Source organism: Manihot esculenta, chromosome 11, assembly GCF_001659605.2.
Source record: "Manihot esculenta cultivar AM560-2 chromosome 11, M.esculenta_v8, whole genome shotgun sequence".
Taxonomy (NCBI): domain Eukaryota; kingdom Viridiplantae; phylum Streptophyta; class Magnoliopsida; order Malpighiales; family Euphorbiaceae; genus Manihot; species Manihot esculenta.
In genome coordinates, this window is record NC_035171.2 from 7,714,221 (window position 1) to 7,734,618 (window position 20,398).

Sequence of the window (20,398 nt, forward strand, 5' to 3'; positions counted from 1 at the left end):
TGTAACAATGAGATAACATACAATTTGTATGGTATTCAGGTTTTCAAAAATTAGAGGAGTTGGACATTAGTTTGAATAGTTTCAATAATAGCATTTTATCATCATTGGCTGTTCTTCCATCACTCAAGACTTTGATTCTCATAAGCAATCTCATGGAAGGTTCATTCCCTAATCAAGGTATATTTAATTATTGAAATTATTTTCTTCACACTCAAGTTTATTATATCACCTAATTTATGACCATTAGTTCCTTTTGTTTAATAATATTACTATCTCCATGAGATTGTAAAATGATAAAATGATTGTAAAATTAACCATTAAAATTTGATTTTATTAATAAAATGATAATTTTATATTTAAATGCTTTATATTTAAATAAATATTTCACTCGTTTCATACTTTGCTTTTTTATATATATTAAAAAATATAATTTTTTATAGTAATTTTTTTAATTATATCCATTTTAAAAATATTAAATATTAAAAAATATTTTAAAAATAAAATAAAATTAAAGGAGGCTATAATAATTAATTTATATGTTATTATAATAAAATAAATAAATAATAATTTTAAAATAATAAAAGAAAGATAAAAATTATGAGACAAATGGAGTATATATTATATTTATATTTAAAATATATATAGATATAATATGTTTAAATACAATAAATATAATTTTTTTACTATTATATTCCCTATGTATAGCATTCTAATTTTTAAGATTTTTTTTAAATGTTGATATCGTATATTATAAATATGTTATTCGTTTTATAATTTTTATCAATTTTTTTAGATTATATAGTAATATATAAATTAATTATTATAATTTTATTTTATTTTAATAAATTTCTTAAAATATTTTTTAATATTTAATAATATTTAAGTTGAATATAATTAAAAAATTAATGAAAAAAATTATATTTTTTAATATGTGTAAAAAAATAAAATATAAAAATATTATGAAATGGAGGAGTATTTTTTTTCTTTTATAATTTATATATTTATTGAATATATACGACTCGTGAAATAAAATAACTCTTAAAACAATTTTGTTAAAAAAAATTTTATTGCCTTTAATTTTAATTTTATTAAATATTTTTTAATTGAAAAAGTTTCAATAAAATTAAATATTATTAAAAATAATATAAAAAATTATTATATATAATATTTATTAAGATTGAATATATAAATAATAAATATATATGTATGACAATTTTTTTTGAATCAATATATATGTATGACAATTAAAACTATTAGATTATAAAATGGTCAAACTCATTTATAAAGTCTAAAAGTTAAATGACGCATTTGTTTGTAGTAATATAATAATAAGTTTATAAGGAAGTAGTTTATAAATACCAAAAACATAAGATGATACTCTTAATTTTTTACTTTGATGCGTATAAACAGTGGTTATAAGTTAGTTTGACCAATTAAATTACTATAATATCTTTATTAAAAATTTAAAATTATAATATATACTCTCATTTAATGATAAACTAACTTATATCCCTTTTAATCATTTTTATAATAAATATATATTTTAATTTGTTGAAATAGGGATTTTGAGTTGTGGAAATTTAACATGAAATCTCTTAAATCTATTCATATGCACTTATCATCAGATTAAATCTGTAAGTGCTCATAATAAATATATTTATAAGTTATTTTTAACCGAACACATCAAATTTCATTTACCACTTATAAGCACTTATACTAAACACTTAAATTAGTTTTATTAGCATTCGATAAAATTAAACAGAATTATAATAGTTTATTTATATTTTATTATAATATAAAAAATAGATAATAATTTTAAAATAATTAAAAATAAAAGATGAACAAAAATTATTGTACAAAAAGAATATTTATTTTATATAATTTGATATTTTTTATTTATTTGCACAAATAAATAATGTGAAGCACGCTAATTTTTTTATTTAAAATATCAATTCATCTCTCTTTATTCGTGTCTTATTACGTTAAAACATATTTAATGAATAAATTATATATATAAATATTTTAATAAAATTATTTTTATAAATTTAATGTGCAAATCATATCAAAAAATAATAAAAATATTATATTTATTATAATCTAGACATAATATATATTATATTTTTAAATTAATTAAAAATTTTAATTAAAAGGCCCTTTTATTGATAAAATAAAATTTGAGGGATAATTAAGATTATTTTTTATCATTTAAATCACAATTAATAATAAATTTAAATAAATTTTAATCATAATATTTTAAGGCATTTATTTTTTTGCAACTTCATTATGTGAAATTGATTAATTAATTAATTGTGACATAGAAATAAAATACAAGTTATATGGTATACAGGTTTTCAAAAATTAGAGGAGTTGGACATTAGTTGGAATAATTTCAATAATAGTATCTTATCATCATTGGCCGTTCTTCCATCGCTCAAAACTTTGATTCTCATGAACAATAACATGGAAGGTTCATTCCCTAACCAAGGTATTATTTGATTACTAATTGAATGATCACTGTACTCTTAAATCTTATTTTTACTCTTTTAAAATTGTTCCTAAAATTTTATTTAATAAAATGGAGTCATTTTATATTAATCCATTCGTTTTATAATTTTAATTTATTTTTCTTTTTTATATATATTTTTATTAACTTTTCAATTATACCATCTTAAAAATATTAAATTTTATTAAATATTAAGAGATATTTTGAAAAAAGTTTAAAAATAAATTAAAATTAAATATGGCAAAAAAAGAATAAGTAATAATTTTGAAACAATTAAAAATATATAAATAAAAATTATGAGAAGAAAGGAATATATATTACATTTATACTAAAAAATATTGACATAATTAAAAAATATATGTAATTAAAAATAATGTAAAATTTTTTAAATATATTTTCTATGTTTTATCATAAAAATAAAAGTAATTTTGGAATTGCATGAATATATATATATATATATATATATATATATATATATATATATATATTCAGTGATTTTTTTTCAGATTAGAATTAAATAATAAAAAATAAATTATTATGTGAAAAATATTCTTTTAAAATAATACAAATTATTTTCCAAAACTCTAATTTGATAATTTTTTTATTTATTTTATATAATTTAATATTTTTTATTTATTTGCACAAATAAATAATGTGAATCACGCTAATTATTTTATTTAAAGTATGAAAATTTAAGATAAATTATTCAATTTACCTCATTTTAGCTGTCTTATTACACTAAGATGTATTTAATGAATAATTTATATATATAAATATTTTAATAGAATTACTCTTACAAATTTAATTTGTAATTCATATAAAAAATAATAAAAATATTATATTTATCATTTTCTAAACACAATATATATTATATTTTTAAATTAAATAAAAAATTTAATGAAAATACCATTTTATTGATAAAATAAATTTTAAAAAATAATTAAATTATTTTTTATCAGTTAATAATAAATTTGAATAAAGTGAACGTCACATTATCTTTAATTGTAATTTTATAAAATATTTTTTAATGAAAAAAATTTTGATAAAATTAAATATCAACGAAGATAATTTAAAAAGTTACTATATATATATATAATATTTATTAGAATTGAATATATAAATAAGAAATATATATATATGACAATCAAAATTATTAAATTAAATTGTAATTTTGATAAAAAATTGAATTTTTTTTCATTATCCATGCATAAATGCGAAATATTTTGTAGGATTCGAAAGATTGGAGAAGTTAGATATTGGTGGGAATAGATTTAATAAAAACATGTTATCATCATTGGGAGCTCTTACATCACTTAAAATTTTAATTCTTACAAATATGTATGATATAATGAATGGTTCATTCCCTATTCAAGGCATGTTTGATTAATCTTAAATTTATTTTCCTTGCATTCATTTTACCACAATATTCTCTTTTTTATCCTATTATTTTTTGCAGAATTAAAGAATTTGAACAATTTACAATTCTTGGATATACGTTATAACAATTTGAACGGCACCTATCATTTAAAGGTAAACTTTTATTTATTTACATAAATAAGTAATATGAAACATGTTAATTTTTTATTTAAAAAATAAAAATTTAAGAGAAATTATTCAATTCACCTTATTTTACATATGTTTTATTACACTAAGACATATTTAATGAATAAATTATATATATAAATATTTTAATAAAATTATTCTTACAAATTTAATGTGTAACTCATATCAGAAAATAATATATTTATTATACTATGGGCATAATATATATTGTATTTTTAAATTAAATAAAATTGTAATTAAAAGGCCATTTTATTGAGAAAATAAAATTCGGAAGATAATTAAGATTTTTTTATCATTTAAATTACAGTTAATAATAAATTTGAATAAAATGTTCATCACATTAATTTTAATTGTAATTTTATAAAATATTTTTTAATTAAAAAATTTTAATAAAATGAAATATCACTGAAGATAATTTAATAAAATTAAATATCATTGAAGATAATTTAATAAGTTACTATATCTAATATTTATTAGAATTGAATATATAAATAAAAATATATGCACTCACAAGTTTAGCCGATAAATGCATATGAAAAAGAGAGATCTCAGGTTCTACGCTCCCAATCCCCAATTCACATTTTAAAAGAAAAAAAAAAAGAAAAAAAGAAAAATATATATATATGTATGACAATCAAAATTATTAAATTAAATTGTAATTTTGATATAAAGTTTTTTTTATTACCCTTATATAAATGCAGAATATTTTGCAGGTTTTGAAAGATTGAAGAAGTTAAACATTAGTAGGAATAGGTTCAATAAAAGTATATTATCATCATTGGGAGCGCTTACATCACTCAACACTTTAATTCTTAGTGGCATGTATGATGCAATGGCTGATTCATTCCCTATCCAAGGTATGTTTAATTAATCTTAAATTTGTTTTCCTTACATTTATTATATTATAACATTCTGTTTTTGGTCCGATTATTTCTGCAGAATTAAAGAACTTGAACAACTTACAATTTTTGGATATAAGTTATAGCAATTTCAACGGCACCCTATCATTTAAAGATAAAGTTTAAATTTCTTATTTTTGTATTTATAAATTAATTATTTTTAAAAAAATAAATGAGTTTCTCAAATGTTTTTGTATATGATTCTATAAAATCATGTATAAACTAAAATATTTCTCTTCATTAAATTCATATTTTACGTTAAAACGATATAATTACAATAAATTTTTAAGATAAATAAAATGTAAATCATAATTTTATTAAAATGTTTTTGAATGGAATAAATATCTGACTATAAAATAATTAAAATTTATGCTAAAAAGAAAAAAAATTATAATCAAGAAAAATAATCTGGAACGACATTTTTTTTTAAATTGTTCATCATCGCTATTAATTTATATGTTGAAATTTTTAATCTAAACATGCTAAATTAAGGATATTAAAATCGATTGAGACTTATTATTTGCTATGTGAATTAAAAATATATATATAATTAAAAAATTGTATTAAATTTTTAAATATACTTTCAAAGGTTTATCATAAAATAAAAGTAATCTTAGAATTACATCATATTATACTAATATATATATCACTATTGGTTAAACCGATTCAACCATGCCTTCTATATATATAAAAATATAAAAAAAAATATTTACTTACATAGAACCGCTTTGTATTTAGATAAATATTTGATTCGTTTTATAATTTTTATTTTTTTTTTATTTTTTTTAAATAATTTTTTTTATTAATTTTTAATTATATTTATCTTAGAAATATTAAATTTTATTAAATATTAAGAGATGTTTTGAGAAATTTTTTAAAAATAAGATAAAATTAAATAAAATTATAATAATTAATTTATATATTATTATAATAAATAATAAATAATAATTTTAAAATAATTAAAATAAATAAATAAAAATTATAAAATGAAAAAAATATATATTACATTTAAACATATAATATGTCTAAATACAATAAATATAATTTTTTTACTAATATGTTCCTTATGTGTCACATTCTAATTTTTAAGAAATATTTTTTTAAAATATTTATATTTTATATTATAAATATATTTTTTCCTATTTATAATTTATATATCTATTGAATATATACGACTCTGTGAAATAAAATATATTTTAAATAGGAGTATTAAAATAATTGTTAAAATTTTCATTATTTATTGTAAAAATCTTCACCAAGTTAATTAATACATTAGTAAATTTGATTTTTTTTAGTTGTTTTTACAATTTGATAAATTTTTTATTTTTATTTAATTATTAAGAAAATAAGCAGTAATCTATTGTTTATAATGCGAAGCACACTATTTTTTTATATAAATTATGAGAATGATGATAAATTATTTAATTCACCTAAATTTAGGCATGTTTTATTACACTTAATAAATATTTAATGAATAAATTATAAATATGAATATTTAATTGAATTATTCTTAAAAATTTAATGCGTGACTTTTAGTGGAATTAATTATAAAAAAAATATTTATTGTACTCTAGACATAATATATATTTTGTTTTAAATATAAATATATAATTACTTAACAAAATATAATTTTGAGAGATAATTAAGTGTATTTTGATCATTTAACTTACAATTAATAATAAATTTGAACAAAGTGATCATTATATTGGTGTAAATAATTAATCAGATAGTTTAATAGAAGTTCCTACAAAATTAAAAATAATAAAAGATAATTATAAAAAAGTCAAAATAATACAATATATAAGTATAATATTTATTATAATTGAATATATATAATTAAGAAACATAAGAATATATAAAGTAGATACTTATAATTTGCTATGTGAAATTAAAAATTATACATAATTAAAAATAATCTAAAATTTTTAAATATATTTTCAATGTTTTATCATAAAAATAAAAGTAATCTTGGAATTGCATGATATATATATATATATATATATATTCAGTGATTTATTTTTAGATTAGAATTAAAAAATAAAAAATAAATTATTATGTAAAAAATATTTTTTAGAAAAATATAGATTATTTTTCAGAAGCCTTTGATAATTTTTTACTATTATAATTTTTATTCACTTTGCTTTTTCATACATATTAAAAAAAATAATTTTCTAGTTATATCCTTTTAAATATATTAAATTTTATTATTTTTTATACATATTAAAAAAATATTTTTATAATTTTTTATAAAAAAGTAAATAATAATATTAGCATAATTAAAATAAAAAATAGATAAAAATTATAAAACAAAAAGAGTATTTATTTTATACAATTTGATATTTTTTATTTATTTGTACAAATAGTAATGCGGATTACGTTAATTTGTTTATTTAAAATATGAAAATTTAAAATATATTATTTAATTCACCTTATTTTACATATGTCTTATTACACTAAAACATATTTAATGACTAAATTATACATATGAATATTTTAATCATATCAGAAAATAATAAAAACATTATATTTATTATACTCTGGACATAGTATATATTGTATTTTTAAATTAAATAAAATTATAGTTAAAAGGCCTGAGAAAATATTGGAGATAATTAATATTTTTTTTATCATTTAAATTACTGTTAATAATAAATTTAAATAAAATATTTTAATTTTATAAGATATTTTTTTAATTGAAAAAATTTTAAAAAAATTAAATATCACTGAAAATAATTTAAGAAGTTACTATATATATATAATATTTATTAGTAATATATAAATTAAAAATATATATATATAACAATTAAAACTATTAGATTAAATTGTAATTTTAATAAAAAAATTGACTTTTTTTTCATTACCCTTATCCTTACCCTTATTTAAATGTGAAATATTTTGCAGGTTTTGAAAAATCAGAGAAATTAAATATTAGTGGGAATAGATTTAATAAAAGTATATTATCATCGTTGAGAGCTCTTATATCACTCAACACTTTAATTCTTACGAACATGTACAATACAATGGATGGTTTATTTCCTATCCAATGTATGTTTGATTAATCTTGGATTTATTTTTTTTACATTCATTTTATCATAATATTCTGTTTTTTGTCCTGTTATTTCTGCAGAATTAAAGAATTTAAAGAACTTAACATTATTGGATATAAATGATAATGGTTTCAATGTCACCCTATTATTTAAAGGTAAATTTTAAATTCCTTATCTTTGTATTTATTTTTTAAAAAATAAATGAGTTTCTCAAATATTTTTATATACAATTCTACAAAATCATGTATAAATTAAAATATTTCTCTTTATTATTTTTAAGATTTATTATATATTATGTATATTCATAAATTCATATTTTACTTTAAAATGATATAATTGAAATAAATTTTTAAAATAAATAAAATATAAATCATAATTTTATTAAAATGTTTTTGAATGGAATAAGTATCTACCTACAAAATAATTAAAATTTATGCTAAAAAAATTATTTTTATTATTTTTTTAGATTTTTTTGAAAATAAAATAAAATAAAATAAAATAATAATAATTAATTTATATATTATTATAATAAAAAATAATTTTAAAATAATTAAAATAAATAAATAAAAATTATGAAAAGAAAAAAAATATATATTACATTTATATTTAAAAATATAGATATATAATATGTCTAAATACAATTATAATTTTTTTACTAATATGTTCTTTATTAGTCGCATTCTTCTAATTTTTAAGAAATTTTTTTTTGAAATGTTTATATTTTATATTATAAATATATTTTTTCCTATATTTATAATTCATATATCTATTGAATATATGACGATCCATGAAATAAAATAAATTTTAAATAGGAGTGTTAAAATTTTTATTATTTATTGTAAAAATCTTCACCAAATTAATTAATACATTAGTTAATTTAAATTTTTTTTACCTGTTTGTACAATTTAATAAATTTTTTATTTTTATTTAATTTTTAAGAAAATAAGCAGTAATCTATTATTTATAATGGGAAGCATACTATTTTTTTTATATATAAATTATGAAAATGATGATAAATTATTTAATTCAACTAAACTTACATATGTCTTATTACACTTAATAAATATTTAATGAATAAATTATAAATATGAATATTTAATTGAATTATTCTTAAAAATTTAATGCCTGACTCTTAATGGAATTAATTATGAAAAAATATATATTTATTGTACTCTAGACATAATATATATTATCTTTCAAATATAGATATATAATTATTTAATAAAATATAATTTTGAGAGATAATTAAGAGTATTTTGATCATTTAACTTACAATATTATATTGATGTAAATAATTAATCAGATAGTTTAATAGAAGAAGTTCCTACAAATGTTATATAATTTATACCAGCAAATGAATTAAGTCAATCTAGTGCTGCAATAAAAATTAATATTGCAATTTAAAATTTAATTCCTCTAAAATAATATAATTTTAATCTTGTAATAGTTATGAAAATAATATATAAGTGAAATCAAATATTAGGATAAACAAAATCTTGTTATTAATATATAATAACATAGGGTTAATTACATAAACTTTTAATTTATTACAAAAATTAATATCTATATCAATAAATTAGTCGATTTAATTTTTTTTGTTATACAGAGTTTTTGACTTTCAAAAGGTTAGAGATTTTGAATTTGGCAAACAACGCTTTCACGGGATGTATTCCGGAAGATACGTGGACTCCACCTTCTCTGAAAGCATTATATTTATATGGTAACAAATTCAGTGGCTCTTTAACAAACCAAAGTAAGTTTACATGAAATACAGCTAAATTTCAATTTTGTGATAATCATTTGCAGAGAGAAGATGTTAATGTTAGTAATCCTTTTATTTGTTATAATATAGGTTTGTGTGGTTTAAAAGGTCTTCAACTTTTAGATCTCAGCTATAATGAATTTGGAAGCACTCTTCCTCCATGCCTTGGCAATTTGACATCTCTCACATTCCTAGATCTGTCTGAAAACCACTTAACAGGGCGTCTTCCTTCATTTTGGCCACCTAAGCTCCAATATGTTGATCTTAGCCATAATCATCTCCAGGGCGTATTCTCTTTTAATTATTCCAGCCTTGAGAATGGTTGGATTCCATCATTTCAGTTAAGGGCTTTTATAATGCAAGATTGTGGTCTCGAAAGTATTCCTGAGTTTCTGTTTCACCTATTCAAATTGGAAGTACTTGACCTTTCTCACAACAAACTAAAAGGAAGATTTCTTATTGGTTACTTCAAAACAATGGAGGACTTAAGATCCTAGATCTCAGGAATAATTCTTTCAATGGCCAGCTTGAAATTGGGGCAAAGATGCTTCCGAGCATGACATATCTTAATTTAGCCAAAAATCATTTTAAAGGAGATCTTCTTTTTTTCTGCTGGTGATGACCGTAAATTGGTCGCTTAGATTTGTGTCATAACTACTTTTCAGAGGAAGTTCCAGAGAGACTGCTTTCAAATTGCATTTCTGTGAGCTATTTGAGGTTATCTCATAATAATTTTCATGGTCAAATAGCATTGTTTAACTTGACTCGAATTGCTGATTTGCAATTGAATGACAACCAATTCGAAGGAACCCTATCAAGTTTACTCACCAATTTTAGTCATCAAAGCTCTGGCCCAGTGGTGTTACATTTGAGCAATAATCAATTGCACGGTGAGATTCCACACTGGATGGGTAACTTCACAGGATTAAAATATCTCAACTTGCGCGATAATCTTTTTCAAGGTCAGATTTCATGCCAACTTCTTTCAACAGGAATAGAGTATCTAGACTTTTCTTATAATTCTCTTTTTGGGTTGTTACCTTCTTGCTTTAATGGAAATTCTTTGCGACAAATAAATTTGCAAGGTAATAGATTCAGTGGTTCAATACCTGAAGCTTTGCTCAATATCTCAACACTGAGCTCATTAGACTTAAGCGACAATGAGTTGTCGGACACCATTCTTAATAAATCTGGTGAGAATTTAAGTGGTTTACGAGTTCTTTTATTACGAGAAAATCATTTCAATGGCTTCATTCCAAATTGGTTGTGTCAGCTGAATAATGTTAACTTATTGGATCTCTCAAGGAACTCCTTTTCTGGGTCTATACCCCATTGCTTATATAATCTCTCATTTGCAAGGGAAGGAGAAGGACATCTCTATGATCCTCCATTCAGTGATAAACTTTTTGAATGGGTGATAGAATATAGGGGTAGCAGCAAATTCTATAGGAGTAGCAGCAAAACTCTCTTTGATAACAGAGTTTCTTTTGATGCCGAGGTTGATGAAGAAAGTGAGTTTGTTACAAAATATAGAGCCCACACATATAAGAATAAGGCTCTTAATTTAATGTCTGGATTAGATTTGTCAGATAATAACCTAACGGGTGAAATTCCATATGAACTTGGAGCGCTATCTGAGATTCATGAATTAAACCTATCACACAATCAATTGACAAGATCTATTCCGAGATCTTTTTCAAATTTATCCCAAATAGAAAGTTTGGATCTCTCTTACAACATTTTAAGCGGACAAATTCCAGTGGAATTGATCGATCTAAACTTTTTAGAGGCATTTAGCATGACCCACAATAATTTATCAGGCAGAATTCTAGATATGAAAGGACAGTTCAGTACATTTGAGAGTAAAAGTTACGAAGGAACCCATTTCTTTGCGGAACTCAAGTGAGAAGAAAATGCCACGATAATAATGATGAACCATCTCCATCACAAATGGAGTCACCACAAGAAGAAGTGGGAAATGGTATGAAATTGATCGCGAGATTTTTCTTACAAGTTTTTCAATAACTTTTATAATGTTCTTTTTGTCTGTCATCACCATTTTATATGTCAATCCTTATTGGTAATAGAGATTGATCTATCATACTAAACAATATCTATTTTCATGTTATTACTTTTTGTATGATAATTTAGTAAAGTTATTTGTCTAATTTTCATACCATTAATTAATGTAATCAGTTCTTAGATCATTTAGAGCTAATAGTGCTTGGACTGGTAATGTGAATTTACAATTGTTGTATTTATAACAATTTTGAGTATTAATTACCAAATTAATTTTAAATTGGATATGTAAAATTGATTGTGATTTAATTTATATTAGAATTTTTAATTATAAATAGTCTAATTAAAAGAAAAATTGAACAAGCTAAAGCATCTAGACTTGAGCTGGAACTTGCTTATTACTCTCTCACCCAGTTTTATAGACTTTTTTACAACTATTTGATAGGGTTAATACCTACTTGACTTAAATTACAAAATACAAAATACATGGGTTTGTACTAAAATCTGAACTCAACTCTTCAATATTAACAACATTGGATATAGAGACAATAATCTGTCCTGGCAAGATTCTTGATTCAATAACTTCACTTCTAGATTTATAAGTTTTTTTGCTGAAAGGAAATCATTTGGTTGGTACTATTCCAATTAAGTCAAATTTATGCATTGATTTTTGGTTTTTGTTACTTGTACTTTGTTGCCAATTACATTGGCTGGTTAAATTTCCTTTGTACTATTGAAACGTAAAAATTTGAGGATTCACTAGGTTAGTGTGCTCCCTCAGTAAAACTCTTCAATGAGCAAATACTTGACAAGTTTAAATCTGAGTAACTATTTCCTAAGGTTAGGTCAGAATTACAACATACTAAATAGTCAATCCTGATATTGATTTAGTGAAATAGTTTCTCTATTCACTTCTTCATTAAACCAAACAAGTTGCTGGCTTTCATAATTAAGAAATTAAAATATCCTTTGTTCACCTTCTGAATCAGTGACAATCAAGGATTCAAAACCGAAAATCTCCCATGATCATAAGCCAGAAAGACAGAGAGCTGGCAGAAAAAATCTTTGGTTGCCAAGCATTAACAAAATAGGAAGTTTCAATACAATAAATTTACCAAGAGGGACAACACATTAACATGTGATTTCTAATTTAGTAAATAATGCATCAGTTCGAAGATGTGCAGAATATCAGCAGGTAAAACAATTGGCTAATCAAATTTATTATTTCAGAATCCACATCAATATTAACATAGGAATTAACAATTTATCTATTAAGGATTTATCTTAGTCATTTAAATGGAAAGCCAAGGGGAAAGAAAAGGGGCATACAGCAGCACCACCATGAAGTTTTTCATATTGAAAGATCAGCCAAGCTAAAAGTCCTTTCCACGGCTTTGAACCAAGAATCCGCCCTCTTCTTCCTTAGCTCTTCATCTATTAAGGGGCGAAAAATGGTATCCGTCTTAGCCTGTATTATGAATGCAAACAACTAAGACTGCGCTCCAGAAAAAAGGCAAGAAATTTAGATAAATATAATACATAATTATTGTGAAATCTTTTCATAAAGAAAATTTTATTAAAAATCCAGGAAAAACTTAGCATGTCACAGACCACTAAGACCCAAACTTAGAACAAACTTAGCCCCAACATGTTAAGTGAAAAAATCTGGAAAATCTCGATGCAATAAACAAACAACGGTAACAAATTAAACCAGCAGCACTAGTTACTTCAGGAAACCAATACACATCACAAAGATGCAACAAAACCTCCTAAAAACCAGCTATAAAAAAGATACCAAAGGTTACTCAAAACAATGAAAACAAACCAAAATCAAAACAACAAAACCCAGGCATTCATAAAGAGCAGCAAGGAACCAAGTGAAGCCTCCACAAAACAGCAGCCGAGAAGCGACGAAGCAAATACAGAAAAGCAGAGAACAACAGACCATCAACATGGAGCCGAAATGCAATTCAACTTAGTAGAAACCAACCAAACCATGAACTCCTTTTCTAGGCATAGCCACAAGTTATTCACATTACTGATATCATAGTTTAAAAAAAATTATTAAAGAATGCACAAAAGTCAAACCTGCAATTGTATCAGAAGGTTGTTAACAGTTGCACCACCATCCACTCTAAGCAAAAACTCCCCCTTTGCATTCCTGTTTTCACCCTTTTCCCCTGCATCTTTGTGCATTGAGTCCAATACATCTTTAACTTGAAAACACATGCTTTCAAGTACTGCACCAGCAATATGAGACTTATTTGTAAATCTTGTGATCCCAATGCAAACCCCACGAGCATCATCACGCCACCATGGAGCAAACTGTCCATTATTAATTCCATTATTAATTAAATTACATATTATCAAAAATAATTAAAATAAATTGATGAAAACACACTCATCCGAAGCATGAAAGTTCTCTTCTAGGACCAGAATTTTAAAAATACGATGCTCAAACAAGGCTTAACTTAATTCTTCATTGCAAAGACTCAAAAAGAAAAAATAAAAAAATCCAAGTTTCACTGTCATGATTTTTATTGTATTTTTTTTAGTACTTCAATCATAAAAAATTATATTAATTTACTTTTTACGCAAGGGATCTTAGTTTCCCAGAGGAATATGGCACATCATTAAAAATATTGATAACAACATGGTCCCCAGAGTAATATTTTAAATTTATTCATAAAATAAATTGTTATTTAATTATTTTTAAATTTTTATAAATGAAAATGTTAAATTTTAATATGAAATATGAAATATTTTTAAATATATTTATTGTATTTTTTAATTAAGAAAAAGGTAAAATATCAATGCAAAACAAATAGTAATCCTAATTAAAGTATATAGACTATCATATATACTCATTGTAAATTATCACTCATGGAAACATAAAAGTTATTTTTTTTATCAATTGGTTGTATTTCATGCCTTTATTTTATTAGTAACAGAGTTCTTTCAAAGATGTTTGATTTTGAATTTAAATATTAATTAAAGTCGATTATTAAAAAATATAATATAATAAAAATACAAAATATAATTTAAATATTTTTTTATTAATGCAGCATATATTCTATTTAACCAAGGTTCATATGACAGTATATGAGAGAGTTATTGAATAGTATCCAAAAGTTAAAAATCTAAAAATAGGAATAAATCAAACCAACTAGACAATAAATAAACCAAACTAAAAAATAAATAGTCACGACTAAGCATTGACTTTGCCAAACTTCATCGCCACAGCACTGATGACTCCCATCGGTAGCACTGATGACTCCCATTGGTATCCCATTGTTGTCGATCAATACAGAAGCAAGCACAACAATAAGCAAAGAATGCGATCAACACTAAACTCAGAAAAAACAAAACAAATATAATAAGAAAATAAAATAACTAACATGCAGTAAATTGGAGAAAGCCTTCGAAATAAAACAAAAGTGTTGATTATTCAAACACTACTATAAAAGGGAGGCATTTAGAACTCAGCGAAATAATAATATAGGGGAGTGAAAATCGCGGAACGTAACAGTGGTCTCGAGAATCCAATGTCACTGAAATCAAATTCTCTTTAGAGTCATATAAAAATCATCAAGTAAATTAAATTTATCAAGCAAATCTCTCATTGGAGAATATTAGAACATGTAAAATAGAAGCCGTCCACAATCAGTAAGGAAAATTAGAGATAGAGATTAAAAAAATAACTATAAATCTAAGAAAACCACAAAACGTAAAAAATCACCAATCACAAAATAACTTGATAAATTGTAGACGAAATTGAAAATTTTATCCAACTCAATCCTGACGACAAATGATAATTTACACAATATCAAAATAAAAAAATAAAAATAAAAAGAATTCAACAAATCAAGTCATTTGATGACAAACTCTAAATCATTCCAAATACTGAATTCCAAAACGGAAGTTCATAGACCACACCAAATTACACTCTTTTCCATCTCATTCTCTTCTATTTTCATTTTTCAAGTCCATCTGTTATGATTTATGATGTATGATTTTTTTTTATGTTCTTAACTTCTTGTATTTTTTTTTATGACTTTTCATTTGAAATTATATTAATTTAATTTCTAAGTATTTTTTTCCCCTTAAAATTAAAATCCCTTCATTAGATAAAATATTTTTTCTCTTAAAAATATATAATTTTAGATTTTTTTATTGATTCCTTCCATTTTTTTTTAAATTATTGTAAAGAATCTGTAAAGAGATATTAAGTTTCCATTAATAAATTTAATTTTTAAAAAATTAAATTGAGGTGGTATCTTAGGATTGTTGGGCCATTGATGATTACATTAGAGTATGTAATATGAGATTCTTGTGATAATTCTCCATTTGATTTTCCAAACTTTCATTAGGAATTCAAACCTTAAAACATTAAAATAAGTAGTATTAATGAAATTATTGATGATTTGAAATTATAATATTTTGAGGGAGATAAAGATATGAAGAAATGACCGAAAATGTTAGAGAAAGAGGAAGAGACCGAAGGAAATTGAAAGAAAAAGAACCATATAGACTATTATATACCTTAATAATTATTCTCACGGACTACAATTTTAAAAACCTCACAGTAGAATAAAATAAATTTATAAATACTTAATAAAATTTCAAGTCTACTGCTATAATTTTTTTTTTGACATTTTCAACTTTTGGTATAATTTAAAAATCTCACGGTCGAAGAAATTTTAAATGATCCGGTCAATACGTTTGAATAGACTAAAATTCTTGAAATTTTATAATATTATTATTTTGAGAGAATATAAAATAAAATTTCAAGTCTCCTGCTATAATTTAAAAATCTCAATACGTTTGAATAGACTAAAATTCTTGAAGTTTTATAATATTATTATTTTGAGAGAATATAATAAATCACTTATCTACCATTAACCTATAATATTAATATCAAGTCAATATAATTATTTTCTTTTTACTAGTGGCTTACCAAAATATCTTCTTCTAAACGTTCTTAGTCGCCTACAATATATAAAAAAAAATCATATAATTTTTTAACACAATCAACTTTTTAACAAAATATTTAGTAAATCACTGTACTTTAAATTTTACTAATTATATTGTAAATTAAATAGATTTTTCACGTTCTTTATCATTTGGAGGAAAAATCTCTCCATTGGATATTGATTCAAATTTTTTTTTTAAAAAATATTATTGTAAAGATTTGTAAAGATATATTAAGTTTCTATTAATAAATTTAATTTTTTAAAAATGTTAATTTTATTTATTGTAAATTTTAAAAATAAAATAAAAATTTTACTTTTGTTTTTCTATTTATATATTCTAATTGTAAGTACTAATAAATGAAAATATAAGAAGTTGACAAGTTTTACAACAACTAATTAATAAAAAAAAATGTTTTATACTCATATATATTTTACGGTTATTCCATATATTATGGAACATAATTAACCTCATTAAGACTTGATGGTCTGAATTTTCTCATATGGAGTTGGGTGGGCCACTTAAATTAAAGTGATTATGAATTTTATTAAGACTTGATGGTCTGAATTTTCTCATATGGAGTTGCGTGGGCCACTTAAATTAAAGTGATTATGAATTTTATTAAGACTTGATGGTCTGAATTTTCTCATGCAATTGGGTGGGCCACTTAAATTAAAGTGATTATGAATTTTATTAAGACATGATGGTCTGAATTTTCTCATATGGAGGTGGGCCACTTAAATTAAAGTGATTATGAATTTTGGCCATTGAATGGTAATTACAAAATTTCTTTTTTTTCTTTTTAATTTTGATGATAGATTACAACAAGAGACGTATTTTATTCTAATAGCTTTCTAAGCGTTTTTAGTATGTCGGTAAATTAAATCAAATCAGTATTAATATTAATGATTCTGTTAAAAATATTCAAGCCAGTAAAAGAAAACTAAAATATCCTGGTCAATAAGTTTAGATAGAATAAAATAGTATGATCTACTAAAAATAAAACCGAAATAAAGATAGAGAATGAGATAAAGATGTGCAGTTATTACAGCCTAAAATTGTTTAAAATTATTTTAATGATAAATAATAATAATAACATATATTAAATAGTTTAAAGCACTTTGAAATTAAAATAATAAAATTAATTCTAATTTCTAGGCAAAATTGAACTCATCTTGATTTTTGATAACTTTTTAAATATATAACTTAATTTTTTTTATTATGTCGAATTTGAGACTTGGAAATCAAGTGAGATGTTTTTAACTTGAACAGAGTAAGCATTCTAAACTATTTCAAACTAACTGACGTTTTGAATTTTTAAACTTGCATGTGTATGTGTTTCAATATGCTTTCTACAATAATAATAATCATTTAGATTTATTCATAAAGTAAATTATTATTTAATTATTTTTTAAAACGGAAATGTTAAATTTTAATATGAAAATATTTTTAAATATATTTCATTAAAATATTTGTTGCATTTGTTTTTTTTTTTAAAAAAGTTAAATATCAATGCCAAATAAATACCGGTAGTAATTAAAGTTTGATCACATAATGGTAATTAGGAAATTTTGAATGCATGCTGAACCATATTTGATATTGATTTAAGAAATTAATAAATTATTGAGATGGTTATCTGAAAAAGAAATTTTGATGATTCCAGTCAATAAGTTTAGATAGAATAAAATTCTTGAAATTTTGATAATATTATCAATTTAATTGCAAAGTTTGAGAAAATACAATAAATCACTTATTTATCATTGACCTATATATGATGGTTGTTAAATATTAATGATTTATTAAAATTATTGTCTGTACAGGAAGACTTAAAATCTCAGTCAACAAGTTTAGGTAGAATAAAATTCTCAAAAATTTTATGATATATAGCTGTCTTGATGGAAAATTTGAGAGAAATATCACACACCACTAAAAATATATCTACTTACTGTATTTTGAAATATAAAATATTGGCAATAACATGATTTCAGAATAATATTTTAAATTTGTTCATAAAATAAATTGTTATTTAATTATTTTTAAAATTTTATAAACGGAAATATTAAATTTAAATATGAAATATTTTTAAATATATTTCAGTAATATATTTATTGTATTTAAAAAAAAAAGTAAAATATCAGTGAAAAAGAAATAGCAATCCTAACTAAAGTATATGGATTATCATATATACTCATCGTAAATTATCACTCATGGAAACATAAAAGTTATTTTTTTATCAATTGGTTGTATTTCATGCCTTTATTTTATTAGCAACAGATCTTCCAAACATGAGAGATTTTGAATTTAACTAATAAATTTGAATATTAGTTAAAGTCAATTTAATAAAAAAATAAAATATAATAAAAAAATAAAAAATATATTTACATATTTTTTTATTAATGCACCATATATTTTATTTAACCAAGGTTCATATGGTTGTATATGATAGAGTTACTTAATGGTATCCAAAAGTTTAAAATTTAATATAATTTCAAATAAATAGTCACGACTAAGTACTGATTTTGCTAAATTCTACTGTTACAACACCGATGATTCCCATCGACATCCCGTTGTTGTCGATCAACACGGAAATGAGCGCAACAATAAGCCAAGAAGGCAATTAATATCAAATTCAGAAAAAATAAAAGAAATATAATAAGAAAATAAAACAACTAACCTGCACGCAGTAAACTGGAGAAGACATTCGAAACAAAGTAAGAACGTTGATCATCCAAGCACTACTATAATGGGGAGGCGTTCAACGCTTAGCTAAATAATGATACATGGGAGTAGAAATCGTCGGACGTAACAGTGCAGTTTCGAGAGTCCAATGTTACTGAATTCCAATCAATAGATAAAATTTTGAAAATTTAATAGTATTATTAATTTAATTGAAAATTTTGAAAAAATATAATTATATATTGATGTGGTAGTTAAGTATTAATGATTCATTGAATTATTATCAGTACAGGAAATTTTAGAGTAATAAAATATTCTAGTCAACAAGTTTGGGTATAATAAAATTAATTCTAAAAAATTTTATGAAAATTTTAGAGTAATATCACATATCACTAAAATAAAAAATTCATAATAAAATAGTGTAATTACTAAAATAGAAAATTCATAATAAAATAGTGTAATCCACTAAATTATGAAACAAAAATACAGAATAAAGAGTTTATTATAAATTAAAATAGCTGAATATATAATTATATTTTATTGTAATTGTAATTAATTTGCATTAAAATTTTAACTTATTTAACACTAAAACTTATAAAAATCATAACAATTAATTTACTTTTTATGCTTAGTTTTCCACGATCTTTTTTTAAAAAAGTATTTTACATTTTTAACATTTAAGTCAATAAAAAATATTTAACAAAAAATATTTTTTTATCAAAATAAAAATGTATTATTTTCTATATTTTAAAAATTTTATTAAAATATCAATATATAAAATTCTTAATATATTTTAATTTTTAAATAAAAATTAATTAATAAAAAATAAAATATTTTCTTGATATTTTTAAATATAAATTATTTTTTTACAAATAAATAAAATCTAAATAATTGAAATAAGTATTAATAATAATATATAAAATGATTTATAATTATAATATTTCGAGAAAGATAAATA

At 21.6% G+C, this 20,398-nt stretch overlaps 1 protein-coding gene across 2 annotated transcripts in view; it reads left to right on the forward strand.

Annotated features, from left to right (window-relative positions):
- The window catches only part of LOC110607890 (receptor-like protein 13), a 102,204-nt gene that overhangs the window by 6,320 nt on the left and 75,486 nt on the right, over positions 1–20,398 (forward strand). The window lies entirely within an intron of this gene.